The sequence below is a fragment of the Lagenorhynchus albirostris genome, chromosome X (assembly GCF_949774975.1).
Source record: "Lagenorhynchus albirostris chromosome X, mLagAlb1.1, whole genome shotgun sequence".
NCBI lineage: Eukaryota > Metazoa > Chordata > Mammalia > Artiodactyla > Delphinidae > Lagenorhynchus > Lagenorhynchus albirostris.
In genome coordinates this window covers 128,617,514-128,636,908 of record NC_083116.1, presented here as the reverse complement: position 1 = coordinate 128,636,908, position 19,395 = coordinate 128,617,514, and the positions used below count along the sequence as shown (strand labels likewise).

Sequence of the window (19,395 nt, the reverse complement as noted above, 5' to 3'; positions counted from 1 at the left end):
CTGGTAACCATGAGCTTGTTTTCTACATCTGTGACTCTATTTCTGTTTTGTAGATAAGTTCATTTGTACCCTTTTTTTTAAGATTTCACATATAAGCGATATCCTATCGTATTTGTCTTTCTGTCTGACTTACTTCACTCAGTCTGACTTCACTTACTTCACTCTGTCTCACTTACTTCACTTCACTTACTTCACTCAGTCTGACCATCTCTAGGTCCATCCATGTTGCTGCAAATGGCATGATTTCATGCCAGCACTGGGATCTTTGTAAGAATGAAGTATGATAATACACGCAAATGTTGGGGAAAGTTCTTGGAAGTTCTTGAAAGTTACAAAGTGGATGATGAGGATGGTATTACCCTTATTAGAGCAGTAATAGAGCATGAGTGCTAATTACAGGCACTAATTAGAGCATCTTTCATTGGAGAAAGATGTTAGCCAGTTTTTGCATCCCCAAGTCCAATCAACGCTGTGCCTGGGACAAGAGAACATTTATGTGTCTGCAGAGACACAGGGTTTTCATAAACAGCTGTCAACTCACCCCACATCGTGCACCCTGCTGAGGACATCTCACTCAGCTTTCTCTAACTGGTATTAAGCTTCCTCTCATATTTGGGCCCTTAACTGAATCAGAATGTGTGGCCTCCGTGGCCCAGAACTTCACCATCAACACTGCAGAGGATACTATGCTACTGTTAACATTAATACACACTGGGCACCTCTACATCCTCCAGGACCTCTGTGGTTTTAAGCCCAATGGTCTGACTAATTAGGAAAGCGATATAAAAACCCTGACATTTTAGAATTTTTTTCCCTAAAAAAGATCCAGATGGATATCAACCACTGAGGCAACAAATCTTAAGCGTTATCCACGTCGCTCTGGAACTGGATCCTGTAATAGGGAAGAACAAAACTGACCCCATATTAGACCTGTTCCTTCTCCTTTGGTGCTTTGTCGCCTGTGCTTAGTCACACTGGCTCTGCACCTTTTGTAAACGAATGTTGCCTCTAGCCTGAGACATACAGGAGAGCCATTCTCAGGGCTCTGACCTTCTAAAGGTGTAACTTTAAAGGTGTAACGTTCCATTCATATACAGATAAAAAGTTGCAGAGCAGAGAATACCATGTGTCTTGTCGGAGGTTTACAGGACCATCTTTACCTGACCTATGTGGAGAGCTGCAAGAGCAAAGGATTCCAGCACCAAGAAGTCTGCAACAACTAACCATGCCCCTCCCTCACCTTGTCTTTAAAAATGCTTTGCTGAAACCCTTCGGGAAGTTTAGGGTTTTGGGGCACGAGCCACCGGTCTCCTTGCATGGCCATGCAATAAACCTTGCTCCACTCCAGACTCTGATGTTTCACTTTGTTTGGTGTCACTGGGCATGAGGCACAGAAACTTGCGGTCAGTAACACTTCCAACCATATCTCCAAAGATGACTAGCCAGGTGGTCGGCAAGGATGCGCTCAAGCCCTCTGAGCCTTGCTGTACTTTTGGCAGAGGGAAGAAAGTAGCATCTTTTCTTTATTTTGGTCTTGCGTAATGAATGGGGCATCACAAGCAGAGATCTTTACAATAGGATTGAGGGAAAGAGTAGGGGCCATCATTATAACGATTACTCTTAGCGTTATATAGTGTCATATTGTAATGATTACTCTCAGTGTTATACGTGTTATATAGTGTTACATCATAACGATTACTCTTAGTGTTATATGTGTTATATAGTGTTATATTATAATGATTACTCTCAGTGTTTTATGTGTTATATAGTGTTATAGTATAATGATTACTCTCAGTGTTATATGTGTTATATAGTGTCATATTATAACGATTACTCTTAGTGTTATATGCGTTGTATAGTGTTATAATGATTACTCTCAGTGTTATATGTGTTATATAGTGTTATAATGATTACTCTCAGTGTTATATGTGTTATATAGTGTTATAATGATTACTCTCAGTGTTATATGTGTTATATAGTGTTATAGTATAATGATTACTCTCAGTGTTATATGTGTTATATAGTGTCATATTATAACGATTACTCTTAGTGTTATATGCGTTATATAGTGTTATAATGATTACTCTCAGTGTTATATGTGTTATATAGTGTTACATCATAACGATTACTCTCAGTGTTATATGTGTTATATAGTGTCATATTATAACGATTACTCTTAGTGTTATATGGTGACGAAATCCCCAAGGCAGGAGATTTTCCTATTTAAATATGTATCATAACCTCCAAGAAAACATCAAAAGAGATAAACCCTTTTTCCTAAATCATTTAAGCATAACAGCAAGGAGGAGTCATCCTAAGGAGGTTGGTTTAATCTGGCTGTTACAGAATATAAATTCTACTGTTCTAATGTACTGATTTGGAATATACTTAAATATTGAAACTTGATATAAAAAGCTTTTATAGCAAGAATTCTGTAACAGTTATTGATACGTGGAAGTTTTGGGGCCTTTTGTTTTAACCTTTTTGCAATTCCCTGGAATCTTTCTCTAAAAAATAGATACACAGTTTGGAAATTCTTTTTTATTACTGTGTTATTTTTAGTAAATCATGTTAGTAAGAGTAGGATTTTTTTCATTCTTATCTATGTAACCAAACACCTCTAATAATGAGGCAGGCTGGGACCTGGGACCCTTTATAGGAGGGCTTGCACCTGGACAACTGTCTCCTCGAGCAATAGATACAAAGAAACTATAAGGGGCTAAAAATAACTGCATGCCTGTGCAGTTGGGGCTAATTATGGACAACAAGATACAAAAAGACAAAAAACCCAATGGCCACTTTTGAGAAGCTGGGAGCAAATCCAGGGTCCCGGGCACGATCCCTGCAAAGGGCACCACCAAGGGGGTGGGCAGTCCACCTAAGCCACCCTCTGGATCCACCCTCCCTACCCTCACCCCATATAAGGAACCGACCAGCTCATTTCCCCCCCATTACGTTCTCTCCCTCACGCTGCACCAGGAGCCCCAGTAAGCCTTCCCTGAATTCCTCGTCTGACCTCTTATCAATTTCTGTTGATTAAATAGACCAAAAACCCAGATCATTATCGCTAAAATTTGTTTATGGCCAATAAACAGTATAGTCAGCAAAATTTCTTTGTTCTGACTGTTTCTTCTCTTTAGGTCAGACAGACAATTTCTAAGACCAAAGATCAATTCTACTTTGGAATACAGGGTGGTAACTACACACATATATTCTTCACGCCCCTTCACAGGTATTCCACGAGTTTATGTGATGGATGGGACACATGGGTTGCGTCTGAAGAGCTAACCGTCACAACTTGGCAGGCATTACACATTTATTACATATTAAGTGCTGACTCATATCATATGTAAGGACACCTCAGAGGAGGTCTGATCTAGGGAAATCACCTGCCACAGCAAGCCAGGATCTTACCTATGAAATGACTTACACATGAATCCCCGTACTTCTGAGCCAAAAAATGTCCTAAACCTTGCTTTTTAACCCCAGCAAGATTTATGTTGCAAACATAAATCAGCAAGAGCCTTTAGCCATGCAGACGTTACCCAGTGAACTGTATAAACCAAATGAAATGGAGAGAAAAGAAAACAGAGCCTACAGTTAATATAGAACCAGCAGACATACGCGGGGCTCACTTAACATAGTTCACTTAAGAAATGGCATAATTTACCATTTGCAGCAACATGGATGGACCTAGAGATGATCATGAAATAAGTGAAATAAGTCTGACAGAGACAAATATCATATGATATTGCTTATATGTGGAATCTAAAATATGACATAAATGAGCTTATTTACGAAACAGAAACAGACTCATAGGTATAGAAAACAAACTTACGGTTACCAAAGGAGAAAGGGGGAAAGGGATAAATTAGGAGTTTGGGATTAACAGAGACACACTACTATATATAAAATAGGTAAACAGCAAGGACCTACTGTATAGCACAGGGAGTATATTCAATATTTTGTAATAAACCATAATGGAAAAGAATATGAAAAAGAATATATATATACACACACACATACACATATATAGTTATATATATGTATATATATGTATGTATATATAACTGAAGCACTGTGCTGTACACCTGAAACTAACACAACATTGTAAATCAACTCTACTTCATTAAAACGTAAATAAATTTTAAAAAAGAAAGGCATAATTTAAAACTGCTTTTTATTATGCTTAGAAAGAGGCAGGCCACATTCATGAAGAGAGAGTCCCAAATTTCTTACAGAAAATTGCTGACTCATGGATCACAATCATAGTTTTGAGAAGATTTTCACCTGCAGAATGAGAGCCCTGAGGAAAGGCAGGGCGGCTGGCTGCGCATCTGAGAACACTGAGGGGAAAAGCAGTGCATTCGACGGTAAAAAAACCCCACCCCAAACCATTCTCGGAACCAAGTAGAATGACCTGATCCTGGAAGCTGTGCCACCAGGGAAGCCCAGGGTTTGGGTTTTTAAAAGAGGAATCTCGGGTTACCAAAGGGAAAAGGTGAGGGGGAGGGATAAATTAGGAGTTCGGGATTAACATATACACACCCCTATATATAAAACAGATAATCAACAAGGACCTACTGTATACACAGGGAACTCTACTCAATATTCCATAATAACCTATAATGGAAAAGAACCTGAAAAACAATGGGTATATGTATACGTATAACTGAATCACTGTGCTGTACACCTGATACTAACACAATATTGTAAATCAACTATACTCCAATATAAAATAAAAATTAAAGTAAAAAACAAAACAGGGCTTCCCTGGTGGCGCAGTGGTTGCGAGTCCGCCTGCAGATGCAGGGGACACGGGTTCGTGCCCCGGTCCGGGAAGATCCCACATGCCGCAGAGCGGCTGGGCCCGTGAGCCATGGCCGCTGAGCCTGCGCGTCCGGAGCCTGTGCTCCGCAACGGGAGAGGCCACAGCAGTGAGAGGCCCGCGTACCGAAAAAAAAAGAAACCAAAAAAAAACCAAAAAAACCAAAACAGGAATCTCTTGGGGCCAATGAGGTACGTGGCTTACACACTCAGGGGTGTCTTTCCCCATTCTTTTGGGTTCCACCACCTTTTACACGAAAAAACACACCCTTTTTCGATACCAGACAACCGTGATGGTCATTTTCTGCACAGATTTCAATGTTTCATGTCCCTGAAGATTTAGAGAATACAGCTGTTTATGGCTGACTGTAGCCAGACAAGAAGAAGGTCAAGACGAAGTATCAGGATGTAACTAGATGTTTCAGGATTTATATTAGATGCTGCCACAGTCCGGTCAATATTGCAATTTGACAAATATGGCATTTGGATCAAGGGTGTCAAGTTTCCAGAACCACTCAATGTCCCAAAGCCCAAAATAACAACTGAGCATTCTTTTAAAATTACATTTTACTTTCGAACTACCTAAACGTTTAAAAACTTTTTAAAAAACAATTCCTTCGCAAGAATTATACTGGAAACTTTAAGAAAAAGCTATGATGGAGATCCCGTAAAGATGTACACACCCGCGTTCTCTCACAATGTGATGTATCCATATTTTGATGTGCTGCATTTGTGACTAAAATGAGTCTCCCGCCCCCCCCCCAAAATGGTCAGATGATATTGATACATTTCTTGGACCTTTAAGGTCATGCTAACAAATGGCTGAAGTCACATGGCATACCCATTATGTGAGTGCCCAGAGTCCTAGGTGTTCCAAAGGCATTTGAGATGGTGCACCTCTAAGCAGTGTGCCCTGTCTTCATGAACAGGGTAGCATTTATGGTCTGACGTGGAGCCCTCATTACACAGCTCTTGGTCATCTTAGCACCCAGCCCCGGCCAGTTCTTCTGGGAAAGGTCCTTGCCTGGTTCTCAAGCCCACAGGTTAATAAGGATAAGAAAATGACAGGTTTAAGGGATGGGAATAGGGCCACCCTTCGATCTCTCATTGTAGTGTGGGGAAAGAAAAGTGAAGGAAGATTTCCAGTGGTTGGAGAAGCAACAGAAAATAAGCACCAACTCTAAACACCCAATAACAATTTTACTAATGAAAATCATCTTTTCACTAAGAGTCCCAAATTTTATTACAACCCAAGCAAAAGTAAATAACATGTCGGCATTTGGCTCAAAGCCTGAATAATTTGGGGGTTATGAAGAATACATTAAGAAATGGTAGAAAACTACACCAAAATGGGATCTCAAAAGACTTAATCATTCTGAAAACATATTCACCTTCCCAAATGAATTTTATCTGAACCCTGTCCTACTTTATTCACCTCTTTTTAGTACGGGGCTTAAGCACGCCTTTGTAACTAGAAATCATACGGCATTAAAAAATAACTAGCAAATTTAATTTCCCTTCTCTTTGTTAAGTCATCATTTTAACAGGTTACAATACAAGCAGAAATGAATGACCACTGACTACCAAAAAGATGAGTTGAAATTCTTTCCCTTAAAGAATATTCCTTATGTTTTAAATAGTCACTAAGGATGCCGCTGCATTTCTTTTCTTCAGAAACAGCAACAAGTATTCCAGTGGTATATATTGGTAAATATTTAAAATCACTACTTTAGCAACTGGTTTTGTCATTTCTGAAGGAATTAAAGTGGGAGGTGAACAGTGGTAAATGCAAATCCTAAGTGGTTAATTTTCTCCTCAAACTCTGAATGACTTACATTTATATGGACTCTAAACATTACATAAATTAAAACTATACTTGCTAACAGAACAGTGGAGGCAAATGCAAAATGAAACGTGCACATATGAGCCCAAGATCCGTGTAACTACTATGCTTATAACATGTACTTGCTGAATGGATACATACAACATTCTCTCTTTTCCATAAGTTTGCAGTTTTAAGGAAATTTCTTAAAATGAGGTCTTTACCTGGTCAAAAGCATAGAATTAGCAACTCAAGTTCGCACTGAATTCAAATTGAGACATTAGGGTGTAAAAGGTCAAGTTCGGGGCTTCCCTGGTGGCGCAGTGGTTGAGAGTCCGCCTGCCGATGCAGGGGACATGGGTTCGTGTCCCGGTCTGGGAGGATCCCACATGCTGGGAGCGGCTGGGCCCGTGAGCCATGGCCGCTGAGCCTGCGCGTCCGGAGCCTGTGCTCCGCAATGGGAGAGGCCACAGCAGTGAGAGGCCCGCGTACGGCAAAAAAAAAAAAAAAAAAAAAAAAAAAGGTCAAGTTCAGCCCCGTAATAAAATGTGGTGTGCGCTGCCATGTCCCGTTGGTTTGCTGTTTGGTTTGCTTATACGTTCCTTTTAAGAACTGGCTGCAGACTGGGCTCCTTTTACACAGTTTTATAGAGGGGAGCTCAATGAGGCATGGGCCAGCTTCGAACTTTTTGTCTTGTACTGAGGTGAGATTTACGTAACACAGAATTAACCATTTGAATGCGTACGACGCAGTAGACACCAGAGGTCCCTATTTCAGCTGGATTCAACCCTGACCTCAGGCAGTCTCATCTGCCCTCTGCTAACAGAACAGACACCTCTGCGTCATAAGTCTCCATCTGTACTTTTCTTCTATTACTTCTCTTGTTACATTTTAACTTTCATGGCGATTTGGACTTGAGACTCAACGTCTAAGTGGGTCCCACACCTAGTTATTCCAAGGGAACAGAGAATCAATCAGTGAACGAAATATTGCTAAACATGGATAAGGAACTGCAATTTCATGTCTTGGTTCAGTAAGATGAATCCATGAGCACTAATGCCAGGTGGAAGTAAGGCAGGTGTCACCTTACCTGTCCTGTACACATAAGTGACTCAACTGGCAAGCACCAGTGTGCTGCAGTGTGGAATGCTAACATCAGGCAATACTTCTCTGCTGGTTGGTGAAATGCTGCTGCCCGGAGCCCTGAAAAAGGTTTCCTGCTTGCTGCCCCGATAAGACCACCCCCCCATCTCCTCCACGATCCAGAAACCCAAAATGGTAACTCCTGCCTCACTAAGTCAGGACTCTGATACAGAGCCTACCATCCGAAAGAACTGACTGATGGGCTGGTAGGTTGGTGAGTCTACTGTCTTCTGCATTAAATATTTTGATCCTACTTTTTAGGTACGATGTACATCACAGAACTCTTTACTACATCGGTTTAGTGATTACTGATTTTGAGTTGCTATGATCTTTATTTCCCACAGAAGGATAGGAGAGTTCCCACATGTGAACTTCAAACAGATGGCCTCAGGATAAATGATAAAAGGCTAATGCTGCTAACTTTACACCATTGATATCTTCCAAAGTTAACAGACAGAAATCCCACTGCAAATTCAAGAAATACTAAATTCCAATGACTAATAATACATGTTTACAGTTCCACCTCTATCTTCAAATGTTTCATGTTCTCTAAATTTATACGTGTGCCAAAACTTTTATTTCCCAATAGCAGACCTTAAAAGTTCTCATACCAGAAAAGAAAATGTAACTATGAGGTGATAGATGTTAACTAAACTGATTGTATTAAACGTTTTGCAACATAGACAAATACCAAATTGTCCTGTTATACACCTAAAAGGAATATAATGTTACTTGCCGATTATATCTCAATAAAACTAGGAAATAACTCTCTCAGAGTAAAGAGGCTCTCCATGTAAACTAATTAAGGAAGGAAGATTAATGAATTGGGCCAGTCGTATCAGACACTACTAGCAAACTTGCCCACACTACCCCCTTATATTGAAACCAATCATCTGGCCAATGTGGAGAAAAGAAGAATATAATTGTTGGCCAAAAGGAAAGGAAGTTTATTTCCATTCCAATGAACCTCTCCCAACAACCACCATCCCCAATTCAGGAATACATATCTTTGCTTCACAAGTAGGATTCTCTGGAAGTATCCTAGGAAATTTTCTTTTAAAATCTAAAGTTAATTTCCTTATAATGGACAGTTTTATTTCCACTGGCCAAAGAGTCTGCTGGTAAAGCAATAAGATGAGGTCACCTTTCAGAAAAAACATCACCCCTCTGCGAGCAGTGGGCTAAGGTCTCATGGGGTTTAGGCATCTTTGTTCCCCATCTTGTCCTGTTATCCATCCTCTAAGTTGGACCTCAGCAGAGTGCAGGTCCCACCACCACTGAGGGTCACGCCAGCATCCGTGAATCAGAGAGCGAGGGTACCAAATTCTTCCACAACACCTGGTTAAGTCTCTGTGCAAGAAACAATCATCACTCACCAGTGTCTAAAACCAGAAAAGAGCGTTCAGTGATCTCTTTGAATTAACAGGGAGCAAGCGTGAAAACAAAAAGTAAATAACACCACCTCCCAAACCCTGGACTCCAGCAAACCAAAGCTGCTCTAAAGGGTAGTGTGTGAAGCCACTGAATTTGAAAGGTAACGGCGAGGCATTAGAAGAAGGTCGCTCATTTTTTGAAAAGTCCAGGAGTCACTTTAAAACTTGAGATGTATTTAAAATCCCTTCTTAAAAACCCACATGAATCCAAAAAAAAAAAAAAACCCACATGAATCTTCTTTGTTAACTTTTAGGAACCTCCACTTAGAGATGGCTTGTGCCCACTTTGCAACTCCCAGGTAGGGCATCAAGGAGCATTTGCAATTGGATTTCGTAAGAGAGGGAAAATGTGGAGAGAAGACAGCACAGCAGCAGTTTTTGCTCTATATTTACAGCTTCGTAATTTAAGAAGAAAATGTGAGATACGGCCCTATGCATGGCTGGGACAAAGGCATATGTTCTGTAGCCAATGAGGAAAAATGCTTTTGCTTCTTTTAAAACTAGTAGGGAAGTTCTAAAGGTTCAGAATGATCATAATTATCTGAAATACCCATGCAAAGAGTTGAAGAAAAAAAAATCTCTGTTAGACACCTCTACTGTTTTGGTTTGTTTTTGTAACTGTCAAAATCTGATAAAAATATAAAGATATGCAGATTTAGGGCTTCCCTGGTGGCGCAGTGGTTGAGAGTCCACCTGCCGATGCAGGGGACACGGGTTCGTGGGTCCGGGAAGATCCCACATGCCGCGGAGCGGCTGGGCCCGTGAGCCATGGCCGCTGAGCCTGCGCGTCCGGAGCCTGTGCTCCACAACGGGAGAGGCCACAACCGTGAGAGGTCCGCGTACCGCAAAAAAAAAAAAAAAAAAAAAAAAAAGATATGCAGATTTAAAATACTGTTTAAAACTTTCAGTTTTCATTCAAGGTCAAATGCACACCACCAGCAAAACTGTCTCCATTCAAGCTAACCTACATGGAATGAAAATAAATCCTCCGCAGATGACACTAGCATCAGTACACGTTTCGAGGAAAATGAAACCTTTAGTATTTGCGAAAAAGCAACAGCTGCAGAAGTGGAAATAAGCACGATTTCCATAAAATTAGGATGTTGACAGCTAGGAGTTCACTCATTCTGCAATTAAAAAAAAAAATGTAGTGCTCGCTTCGGCAGCACATATACTAAAAATTGGAACGATACAGAGAAGATTAGCATGGCCCCTGCGCAAGGATGACACGCAAAGTCGTGAAGCGTTCCATATTTAAAAAAAAAAAAAAAAAATGTTGACGTTAATATACTCTCTCCTTTGTGACTGAGATTTCATTTCGCAATGTGAAGGCCAGAACACTGCCAGGAGAAATCATCCAGAAGATGTTTATTATCTGGTAAACTCTAAGTAGAGACAAAGAAAATGTGAGCTATGACCTCAGCCGGCAAGGAGCTAAGAAATCGGTTACAGGAAGTAAACACCATGCACATGAAGAAACAAACCCATACAGAACGGAGTGTGGATTTTTCGGTACAAAACGAGAATGCCGTTGTGCGCCTTCACTCTCAGAGAAGGGAAGTACAAATCAGGTAAGTGGTTCTCAACTGGGTTCATGCTTCCCACCCACTCCGCACCAGGGGACTCTTGGCAACACTTGGAGCCACTTTTGGTTGTCATGACTGTGGGCTGTGAGGTGTTACTGGCATTCTAGAGGGCAGAGGTCAGGGATGCTGTTCACATCCCACAGTGTACAACAGAAACCCTCCACCAAGAAGAGAAACCCATTCTCAGTGTCAGTAGTGCAGAGGTCCAGAAACCATGAAATCGACAATAGGCTTAGAATTCGAGGTTATTTCTTTCCCCAGAACCAGAAGTTAAACAAACAGACAAACAAAACCCTCAAAAGTACTAGCAAACCAAGTCCAGCAGCATGTCAAGTGGATTATGCACCGTGACCAAGTGGGGATTTACTGCAGGACGAAAGGGCAGTTTAATAGTCAGAAATTGATTAATGTAATAGAGCAACAGAAAAAAGAACAAAAACCACATGACAACGCTTTAAAAAATTAACTCAGGGGCTTCCCTGGTGGCGCAGTGGTTGAGAGTCCACCTGCCAATGCAGGGGACACGGGTTCGTGCCCCGGTCCGGGAAGATCCCTCATGCCGCGGAGCGGCTGGGCCCGTGAGCCATGGCCGCTGAGCCTGCGCATCCGGAGCCTGTGCTCCACAGCGGGAGAGGCCACAACAGTGAGAGGCCCGCGTAGCGAAAAAAAAAAAAAAAAAAAAAAATTAACTCAAAAGGGATCTGGTCTAAAACAAGATCTAAAACTGTATAACTCTTAGACAAAAATATAGGAATAAAGTGGTGAGCGCTTAAGTCAGGTGAAGACTTTGTAGAAGCAACGCAAAGAGCAAAGGCAGAAAGAGAAAAGAGATACATTGAACTTCATCGAAATGAAAAACGTGTGTTTCAAAAGGCGCCATCCCAAAAGTGGGAAGAAAACAAAATGAGAGGAAATATTTGCAAGTCCTGTATCTGCTAAGGAACATGTATCCAGAACACGCCATTTTAAAAAAACAAGCAAACAAACATAAAAACCCTCTTAACTCAATACTGAAAAGGTAAATACCCCACTCAAACACGGGCAAAGAATACGAGTACACATTTCTCCAGGGAAGATATACGAATGGCCAATACTCACACGAGAAGGTACTCAATGTCATTAGCCATCAGGGAAATGCACATCAAATGGTACCACTTTACACCCACTAGGAGGGCTGTAGTCAAAAAGACAGACAAGAACCGGTGTTGGTAAGGGCGTGGAGAAATTAGAACCCTCATGCTGGTGGGAATGTAAAATAGTGCAGCCACTTTTCTAGAAAAGAATTTGGAAGTTACTTAGCTGATTAAACAGCTTTATCATACGACCCAGCAATGTTACTCCTAGGTTTGTACCCAAGAGAAGCGAATACATATATCCCCACAAAAAACTTGGACGTGGGTGTTCATGGCATTGTATTCATAATCTCCAAAAAGTGGATACAAACCAAATACAAATCAGAAGACAAATGGATAAAGAAAACATGTTATATCCATGCAATGGAATAAATATTTGGCCATAAATAATAACCACGTACTGATATATGCTACCACGTGGATGGATGTCGAAAACATCATGTTCAGTGAAAGACGTCAGACACAAAAGAGCACACAGCATATGTCTCCCTTTGTATGAAATGTCCAGGAAAGGCAGATCCACAGGGAGAGAGGAGATTAATGGTTGCCTAAGTCCTTGGAGACTGAGAAGAATAAATATTGGGTTTCTCCTTGGAGTGATGAAAACATTCAAAAATAAGGGGGTGTTGATGGCGGTACAACTTTGTGAATATACTAAAGGCCATGGAACTGTACACGTTCAATGCACAACATGGTATATAAACCATTTTAAATAAAGGACACAGACAGTGAAAGGTGGGAGTGGAGACGAACCAGTGGGCCATTTACAAGAAGATGAAGAAAAACGAGGATGCAGCAAAGGCCACTGAAAGAATTCGGACTGTCCTAGAAAAGGCTAACAACGTATGAGTGGTCCTCAGGAGAACCGTGTTGGTGAACACTATGATTGAAGTCGAGGAAGTTAACTAATTAGAGATAAAGGGGGGAGAAACAGATAAATACGACTAAAATAAATATAACTAAGAAAGTGGATAGCATGGGGAAAAAAGGAATGTAGAAATGGATAAGGCCATTTGCACAAGATTCTTTTTTGGAAAGATGTGAACTCTTATGCCTGGTTTAACAAAGAAGTATTACAGGAAAAGATGGGTGATATTTCTACATGGTATTATAAGTTTATGTTATAAAGAAGGGACAAGAGGATATATATATATGTATATCCACATATCTCTCTCTATATATATCATATATATACCTATCTCTCTACATATATCTCTCTCTATATATCATATATATACTTATCTCTATTTACCTCTATAATATATATACACCTATCTCTATGGGTATCTTTATATAATATATACCTACCTCTCTCTATATATCTAAATATTATATATATATATACACCTATCTCTCTATATCAATATCTATCTATCTATCTATCTGTCATATGCCAACTGAGCCTCTAAACCATTACTGGGATATATTAGTAAAGATGTAGCAGCCACTCTGAGAGACAGAAAACATTTCTCAATCCAAACTGGAAACAATTCTTTATTCCAAAATTGTTTTCCCAACTCCGGTACAAATCTTGGGTGTCTTTGGTAGAATTCGTAGTGTTTCTCTGGGAGATGATCTCATACCTCTGTCTAGAGTGAAATGTGTATCTTTATAATAATGCATGTATTCAAGCCACCTGTTGATGACTAGACCCACTGCACAGGACACAGCCTTTTCCCCCATAATAAAGGAACCTAGAATAAAAGCCTCTGTACTGAATACAACAAAAACCAGTGCCTGCAGTCTCAAATAATTAAAGGGATCAAGAGTCTCGCAATTGATTTATTTGCATGAAGACCCCAGCTCAACCATGTCTAATGGCTGTCATGTCAGAGGAATGTTGCATTTACCATTCTAAAATAGTTCTGATTTTTTTATACTGAGAATTGTACACTTCTTTCCAAAGAGCTATTATTATTATTTTTTTAATCAAAGGAAAAGCTGCCCTACCCATTAGATGGGACTTACCCAATCCATATGTTACTAAGTAATCTTATTTGAAAAATACATTTTACATTGTTAAATGCACGGTGTATCTGCCGTGTCTGCGTTACATTTTGATCCCTCAGACATTCACTTTGAGCCTTATGTCCCCAAGGATTTATTTTCCTAAAGCCCATGACTGATTGACGTATGATTGGACAATACTAGGAGAGTTACATTAGAACAGAATATGCCCTTTTGCGGTATCACTGCCGTGGTGAGTGTGGACATGTGCATATTCATTCCACGCTTCCTGTAAAATGTGCAATCCATACTTTCAGGGGAAAAAAAGAAAAAATGATCTGCAGGCCACGATTTGTACAGTCCTGGAGTGTTTCAGCCTCTGTGGTCTTTAAAACTCCCACTCTGATTGCCTTTTAGAGATTTTTCAATGATCTGACTTGGAAGGATTAATTCCTTGAATACATCTAGGGAAGGAAGAAAAGGTACATAGGAAGAATGCAGGTATTTCTCTTTCAGGCATTGTTTTAAAACCATTTATCTGATGGAATGATTGCCAGAGACTTAATATCTAGCTCACCCCAATCAAGCTAATGTATCTTGGCACTTAAATTGAATACTCCTCCTTGGAACTTTCCAGTTTCTCCGCTGCCCAATACTCGAATGCCCATCACACCTTTCCTTTCATTCAGAGTGATGCTCATGTGTGTTCTTCCCCGTTAAGACAGACACCACTTTATCCTGATCAACAAAAAATGATCAAGCCTTCTTTTGCTAGGTGAGAAGCAAAATGAGGAAAGCACACAGAGCAGAGAAAGTGGTTTCTTTCACGTAGAACGGATCATCTTAAGAGATTCTGTTTTGGATGTAAACCTGTCCAGGAAAAGAGCATTTTAAAAAAATGTATACCCCGTGTGATTATTACTGACATGACACCCTGGAATCAATTAAGCGGAAAATATGTACTTATTAAATATAATAAGAGTATCTGAGCATCGAGTGTATCGGGGCATTGTGATTTCCAAAAATGGCTTTGCGTGTACAAGTAACAGGCCAACTTCTTTTAAGAAATTCTGAATCGTTCACAAAGAGATCAAGGAAATTCTCCGTCAGAAGGCACACGCTAGTCGGTAATTTTGTGCGTTTGAGATTGAAAAAAATGTCTCTTCTGCCTCTTCATCACCAGCCCGCATCCTTTCGCATTGTCTTTATTTGCTGCAGACTTTTACTTTCCTCTGTGGCCCTCTGTCACCTCACAGCGAGGGACCCTCTCTGTTCTGTGGCTCGTATCAACCTCTGCATAAAAGGCATCTGTCTCATGTCAGGGTCTTTATTCCACCGCAGGGGCTTCCGTATCTACCCCCCGCCGCATGCCTGCAAAATTCCAGAGGCAAGAGAGGTCATCCACAACCAGCCAGTTCCTTCATCGCAGAACAAATCAAATGGATGCAATGGGCATTTTTGGCCACCAGGAGGCAGAAGAGGAAAACCCAAGTAAAGGATCATTGATACAAAACCGGGCTATGATGTTTTTGTCCAGAGTTCTGGTTCTTAGCAACACACGAGCAACAACAAGAGTCCAGATTACAGCATTTCCGAATGAGTATTAAAATGTACAGAGAGCTATTGATGAAGATGATGAAAGACACTGGGGGGAGGGGCAGGGCAAGGGGGAAGCATCTTGGTTATTTTCTTTTTGGCATAACTTTAGGATCAGGGAAGCTACGACAGCCGTCCCTTCCCCCATGAACTGTGTCCATCCTATGACTGTGTTATCTAGGGGGTATACCTCCCTCTAACCCTCAGTCCGTCTTGAGACACATCAGGGAGCTTTGCAGAAATGAGTCCGGGAGCCTGTTGCCAGGCTGGCCGATCACCTCCCCCGCCCACCACAGAGGGTCTTATTCTAAGGGCTTTCAATCTTTCCTTCCACCCTCTTTCCGTTCTGGGGTTGTGACTGGCCCCACATCAAGTACCTGGCCTCTGCCCCCCATTTTCTCACACTTCTCCCAAACTTCCTGTACTTTTCCACTTTATCTTTTCCCTCAGTGCAATACTTCATCCTTCCTGTCTACCCATTTAGCTTCTTACAGCATTCTTCCATCCCTAAATAATGCGCAGTTTCTCTCTGAGGATGGATAAAGGAAGCTTTTCCCGGTCACGCATCTGATCGGGGAAATCTGAGCAGCGAGGGAAGAGGATGGACTTAGGGGGTAGCATGGAGATCCTTGAAAGGAAAGACAATATTTTTTTCTTTACAGATGAACTTTTTTTTTTTTAATAGATGAACTTTTGACTTGATAAGGAAGATGTGTTCCATGAGTGATTTAAAAGAAAATCCAACCCAATCAAAAAATGGGCAGAAGACCTAAATAGACATTTCTCCAAAGAAGACATCCAGATGGCCAAAAAGCACATGAAAAGATGCTCAACATCACTAATTATCAGAGAAATGCAAATCAAAACTACAATGGTAGCACCTCACACCGGTCAGAACGGCCATCACCAAAAAGTCTACAAACAACAAATGCTGGAGAGGGTGTGGAGAAAAGGGAACTCTCCTGCACTGTTGGTGGGAATGTGAATTGGTTCAGCCACTATGGAGAACTGTATGGAGGTTCCTCAGAAAACTAAAAATAGAGCTACCATACGATCCAGCAATCCTACTCGTCAGCATATATCTGGAGAAAACCATAATTCAAAAAGATACATGCACCCCAATGTTCACAGCAGCACTATTGACAATGGCCAAGACATGGAAACAACCTAAATGTCCATCGACAGATGAATGGATAAGAAGTTGTGTTGTGTATACACAAACACACACACACAATGGGATAGTACTCAGCCATAAAAAAGAATGAAATAATGCCATTTGCAGCGACATGGATGGACCTAGAGATTGTCATACTGAGTGAAGTGAGTCAGACACAGGAAGACAATATCATATGACGTCACTTATATGTGGAATCTAAACACATGGTACGAATGAACTTACTGACAAAACAGAAATAAGAGTAACAAATGTAGAAAACAAACTTATGGTTACTGGGGCATTGGGGCGGAGGGATAAATTGGGACATTGGGATTGACATATACACACCACTATATATAAAATAGATAACAAATAAGGACCTACTGAATAGCACAGGGAACTCTACTCAATACTCTGTAATGACCTATATGGGAAAAAATCTAAGAAAGAGTGGATGTATGTGTACGTATAACTGATTCACTTTGCTGTACAGCAGAAACTAACACTACATTGTAAATCAACTAGACTCCAATAAAAATTAATTTAAAAAAAAGAAAATCTGTAGTAAAAGATAAAAACAAAGAAACGAAAAAGAAAAAAGGATTTTTAGGGGGAAAAAAATGGTTAAAGTACCAAATAGTAAACATCTTTAACTCCCAAGTGAAAGAGAAATATAAATCGGAAATTGACATTTTTCAGCAGCGGTACCTAAGGCATGTTAGAACCACTAAATACCCCTGATGTAAACTGCTTGCGCACACCTGGAATTCAGATCGCAGGTCTTTGAAGGCAGGTATCAAGCCCCTCCTCCAGTGATTCCGGACCCCCTTTATGAACGGAATCTGACGTGGAACAGCAATGTATCAAACAGGTAAGGGTGAAACTGCTCTGGCTGACGTCAAAGGGCTTCCTCCCAATGCCAGCCCACCCACCTTCCATTTCAATGGAGACTAAGACCCCACAAAGGGGACCAGAATGCCACGTGGCCAAGCCATTACCGCATGCATAGAGCTCAAGTCATGTGCCTTTCATTCAAATGCTCTTCCTGCTGTGCATTTATTTCAAAACCATTTCCATCTTACACTTAAAGTTATGACACCCATGAATGAAAGTAGTCTTACGCAATTAATAACCTTAAAGAGAAAGGCAACTTCAGAAACACCATTACACAACCTTCCCTGAGATAAAAACTTTGAGGGTAGCTACACTTCTTGAAAAATGAGTAGGTCTTTCTGATGCTTTTTTAATCCTTGAAAAAGTCAGTTATATAAACCTATGGACAACATTTCAAAAGACTGTAAGATACCTGTCAGGTGGGAAATCCACTGAAGTTGAAACAGCAGGGAAGGGGACAGGGCAGAACCTCTAAAAGAATGACATAGCCCTTGAGGATTTGCCATAAACTGACTAGAATCAATTAGGTCCAAGATGGTGCAAGATTTGACTTCCAGTGGACCTTGACCCTCATTGAATGACCACTGTAATACAATAGCATCTAAATGACATACCTATAGGCGCCAGGACAGTTCCAAGGCCAACGTAAAGGGCCAAAAAGTGGGTGGTGGCCCAATTCCTGGAAATCTCCACCCCTTCCCCAAAAAACTTGGAATAATACTCCCACCCATTAGCCTATGAAACTACCCAGCCCATAAAAACTAACCACCCCATATTTCATGGCCTCTTGCCTTCTGAGATGGCCCACACTCTGTGCAGTGTGTTTCTCCCAAGGCTGCTCTCGCCTTTTGAGACAGACCGCATTCTGTCTATGGAATGTGTATCTCTCTAAATAAATCCACTTCTTACCTATCACTTTGTCTCTCACTGAATTCTTTCTGCACTGAGACATAAAGAACCTGAGCTCCATTCAGTTCTGAGACCAGGTGTGTGATCTCAGTCAAAAGACAGTGCGTTCAAGTCGCAATGTGGGTTCCGGCTGAGTTTGAGTCCCGGTCCATAGGTTCAAGTCCCAAAGTGGGTTGTGCGGTTTCAAAGTCATTCTCTGGGTCAATTGTCTTAATTCCTTTGATTGGCCACAGACAGCAACAAGGCAACAGAATGGGCGTAAGAGGTTAGACACCTGACTCGCTGATACAGCCTTAGATCTACTGTGTCTGAGAGCTTTGATTTCACAGATGCCATCGTTGGGGCCAATACCACATCACCATGCACCACAGTAGACCATCAATGATGATTTGATGAAAATGCATCAGCGATGAAGGACCCACTTTGAGGAACATAAAAATACAGCATAAGCATCGAATCGCAATTTTGTATCTAGATCAACCATAGGCACATCTGACGTTTTGTGCGATTAGAGAAGCTGGATCTGATATAGATTTGCACTGTTTCCTACCGCAGTTCACCTAATTAATACTGTTAGACCAGGGCTCCAATCCCCGCTCTAATCCCTATAACCTGTACCACTGTGAGTCCATCCCATCACCTCTGAGCCTTTGTTTCCCCAAAAGTAAGATAAGGGAACCCTTCCAAGGGAGTGTATGAGGATTAAATGAAGGGGCAGCTACAATGTCCAGTGATGGCCACACCGCGGGCTCTCCATGAGTTTCGTGCCCAGGCATATAGATAAGATTGTTTCAAAGCAGAATAGTTTAAAGCCTGCATGAGGCATCAAATCATAGGATAACCAAAAAAGTAATACCCTTTCAGCGAAACTAAAATCAGCATTTGAATGGAGGTCTAATTAACCAACTGAAGATGCAAATTAGAGACGATTAATGAAGAAAAGCAAAAG

The 19,395-nt window shown here is 40.9% G+C and overlaps 1 protein-coding gene and 1 non-coding gene across 5 annotated transcripts in view; one reads left to right on the top strand and one right to left on the bottom strand.

Moving 5' to 3' along the window:
* The window catches only part of NLGN4X (neuroligin 4 X-linked), a 275,127-nt gene that overhangs the window by 105,924 nt on the left and 149,808 nt on the right, over window positions 1–19,395 (bottom strand). The window lies entirely within an intron of this gene.
* On the top strand, window positions 10,376–10,483 carry LOC132514195 (U6 spliceosomal RNA). The gene has a single exon (XR_009538682.1). It is a non-coding gene; the product is annotated as a U6 spliceosomal RNA (small nuclear RNA).